Here is a 4266-nt window from a genome sequence, read left to right on the forward strand (position 1 = left end):
TGAGTGCAATGCTCAAATAGATAGTCTGATCGGCGTCGACTTCATTGACGATGACGATGACGATGACGATGAACGGGACGTGCGTACCTGCGGCATGATTACGGATCGTGCGGTGACTGTTGTGAACGGCGAGGGACGAAAAGAGTGGCGTAGTCAGTACAATAAAAAAAAAGGGAACGTGTCGGAGGGGAACGAAAGTGTCACTTGTAGTAGCAGCGAGGGCGAGGGTAAACCGCAGGAACCCAGCTGGGAAGTATTGGGATTGGTTGGCCAAGAGATGTTGGATGACCTGCACAACAAGGTAAAAGATCGGATATTTCCGCGATTAATAAATACCAGTATTTTATGCGCGTGCAAATTATTTATTTTATTACATAAAACATATCGTTAATTTTTTTTATGAAATACTTACGATTAGTATAAATGCGACTTTTGATAAATGCAATGCATATATTTATCTCCTTCGCCGAAACTTGGTTATAAATAGTAACTATATTTTTTGGTATCACTCTTGAAATTCCTCAAATAATATTGTATTAAGCTGATCGAATATATTGATATTTAATATCGGATTATACACAATTATATATAGATTATAGAAATTATATATAAAAGTTGATTCGCAAATAACGAAGAAAAGAGATCTTTAAAACTATGAACGGATCCAGTTAGTTCAGTTGGGCTCATAGACCTCAATATATTACAATTAAAAAAAATCGTAATGTTATTCTGTCTAAAGAAATTCAAGTTAGATGTGACTTTGTGGAAATTTGCGTGAGATCCATTTGGCACCATTCTTGCCGCGTGTTAGCAGGGTAATGCCCTGCTTCAGGTTGTCGCAATCCTTGACCATTAACGTATCCACTTGAGGACCCTTGACTTTAGGACAAACAGCCGGTCCGATACTTTAAGTATGGTGAGAAGTAGGTCGATCGATTTTCGTCGACAAAAGTTCGTCGCGTGACGTAACGTGATTTAAGCTCCATCAATTATCAGGATTACATGTGCGCGTGTACGGGCTTAACGTATTTTTCTCTTTTGCTTTTTTTTATATCTCATGAATGAGATGCCTGTTCTGTAGGCCATCGATGGTTCACATCAGTGTTCTAGACACGATAATTATTATATTATTATAAAATTATTATATTATTATAAAAAAAAATTGTGCTTAATAGACTGTTGACACAAAATTCACTCGATCAACTTTAATTAATTAATAGACGTAGCGTATTCGTAGTAAACATCAGGTGAATAATCGAATAGTTCAAAATCCAGCCTTAACTTCTCATACAGTCTTCGCACCATCTCTTTGTTTAATTGGCTAAAGTATATCTTGGAGGCGTTAGCGTAACTGTTACTATGTCTCCATCTGGCTTGATCTTATCTTGCAATCCTAATTTATTGATCGCATATACCTGATCTCTCCATAGTGATTCCACCTGCAAATATTATTACATTACAAGAGCTTTAAAATAATCGCTGGTGTGATGTTTTGTAAAAAATTTCAATACATATATATCTAACACTTTTGAATTTTTTTTTGTTGATACTAATAGAAATACCGATTATTGATTATTTCTACTTTTTAAATTAATATTATTTTGTATAAAAGATATAATTTTTAAATATTTTCATTATGTTTTATACTAATGAAATATTTAGTTTTTTACTTTTTTTATTTTAACAGTAATTCGATTGGTATTTCTATTATCCACAAAGTAGCACAGCGACTACAAAACGCTGAAAAAGTGCTTATATGCTTTTTTAATGCTTTATAGGCTTTGTGTGCTACTTTTAATATTAACGCAAAATATTACACAATTACGACAATCAGCGATCTCGGATGTGAATTTCGATACCTTTGCGATGATGTCTTCGTAAATGCCTAGGTCAGTCTCGATCATGTATTCGATGAACTCTCAGAAGATCGGTTCCATCCCAGCCGGTGACGGTACACCCTCGCGTCGGATCACTTGATTAGGCTGTAGCTCCGTGAAATTTTCTTCTGAAAGTTTTTTTATCGGATTCATTGCTGTTCTTTGTCTTTTTCTTTAATAAATTTAAATAAAATATATTCAATACATTCAAAATTTAAAACTTAATTTTTCAATCAATAGATATCGAGTACAGTAAAAAATTATATATTTTTATGTGAATTTTGTTACAACACCTAAAAAATTATTCTATATCTTTCGAATAACAAAAAACAGTTTGGCAGACTTTATATCGTTTTCATTTCTACGTTTTTAACGAAAACGTTATGATAATGAAAAGATAAAAAAGTATTATTATTTATCGACAGAAGAATTAATCGCAAAAATAAATCTGTCCTTACGATAACGGTTATCGTGTAGAATAAAGAAAAGGATTTTTAGTCAACGTTTCCCTCTCATTTTTTTTCTTCCCACGACTTACTACGATACTTCTGCACAAACTTGGCCCCGAATTTGCGATAAAAATAAAGTGTCCCGTGTTCCCGTCCGGCGATAGAGTTCTCCAATTTATCACGATAGGCGCTTAACAACCTCTCAAAAGGATGCCGCACGATTAACAATTTTCTGCTCGTTGTCAGAACGTGATCGGCTTCAGGATACTCAAGTTCCGGTATCACTCTCCTAGCGATAGTCGACAGCTGTTCTTTACCACTATTCAACGTCTCCTCGGGCACGTTCATTAACAGACAAAGATTGTAGAGCCAGGTCGTGGTGTCGGCTTTATACACTGGACAGTACGATATGTTGTGTACTCTGCGCAGAAATCATCATCTTGTGGGTACCTTGAAACCTTCGATAAGGATCGATCGTTAATAGTCAAAATATATTTTCTTCTTCTTTTCTGATACTTTTTACAAACCTGTCCATATAGAAGACCGCATACTGCGGCGCAGGTGGATGCTTGAATAGAGAGTTATCGGCGAGCTTTCGATAAAATCCCAAATTATACTTTTTACAAACTCTTTCAATGTTCAACGCTCGTCGTGTATTATCCGCTTCGACTTCGATCTGAAATAAACGATTCAGAATTATATCCCCTTGAGATTTTAAATCTCTCAGTGACTTACCATCAGCTTTCTTAGATCGTCGTCGATGGGAAGAGGTCTGCTCTCGTCGCCGATAACAGCGAGAAATAGCTTCAGCGTCAAGAAGACAACTCCAAGACAGACGATGATTTGAAGTATCCGGAAGAGCGCGCGTTTCCGCTGCCGCGACATGATATCGGTATGGCGAGATATGGTTTTCACGTTCACAGTTTTGCGAATCCTCCGCTTATGGCTTTTCAACAACGGAATTTTCTAAAACCCACGAGATGAATATTCTCTCTGTCTTCTGCCGAGGCAACTGACTGACCGGTTTCGTGAACCGTTTCCCGACAGTGATGGATCTAAAGTACTGCCAGCCCCAAGCAATCTATTTGGTAACAAACGATTATAACAAAATATATGTTATAAGTGTGCCATTATTTTTTATGACTTTTTGGACGTTCTGTCAGCATATATTGAATTATTGCTTCATAATTGTTTACGAACTGTTTTAATGTCTCCTGTAATATCTAATATCTAATATTGGTTGCAGATGTCAAAAGTGTAACAAAGTTATGAATATATAGCTGTATTTTAATTTCTACTTCATAAAGCCTTTTATATTAGGTGTACAACTTTGCTTCTGCCGTTTTTTTTCCGAAATTCGAGGCTTTATTGTAAAAAACTGGTTATACATTTATGATTCAAAGTATTGTCCATCGCTGGCCACTACTTTCTCCCATCTTTCGGGTAGCGTACGAATCCCGCGTCGAAAAAACTGGTCATCTTTTGAGGCTATCCACGAATCGATCCAATTTTTTACTTCTTCATAAGACCGGAAGTACTGGTCAGCCAGGCCGTGTGCCATTGATCGAAACAAGTGATAGTCAGAGGGAGCAACGTCTGGAGAATACGGCGAGTGGGGTAGGACTTCCCATTTCAACGTTTCCAAGTATGTCTTGACCACTTTTGCAATATGGGGTCGAGCATTGCTGCAAAATCACTTTATCATGCCTCTCGTTGTATTGCGGCCGTTTGTCTTTCAATGCTCAGCTCAAACGCATCAATTACGTTCGATACTGATCGCCTGTGATTGTTTCAGTCGGTTTTAACAGTTCATAATACACTACGCCGAGTTGGTCCCATCAAATACAGAGCATGACCTTGGACATCAAAATCACCATTCTTGAAGCGTAGAAACCACTCACGACACGTTCTTTCACTAATAGCGGCCTCACCATAAGTAT

General features: G+C 37.0%; 1 pseudogene; it reads right to left on the minus strand.

The window, feature by feature from the left end:
* Positions 1–682: 682 nt before the first annotated feature.
* Positions 683–3623, minus strand: LOC108689605 (annotated as a pseudogene).
* Between the last annotated feature and the right edge of the window lie 643 nt (positions 3624–4266).

This window comes from Atta colombica, unplaced genomic scaffold (assembly GCF_001594045.1).
Source record: "Atta colombica isolate Treedump-2 unplaced genomic scaffold, Acol1.0 scaffold272, whole genome shotgun sequence".
Classification (NCBI taxonomy): Eukaryota; Metazoa; Arthropoda; class Insecta; order Hymenoptera; family Formicidae; genus Atta; species Atta colombica.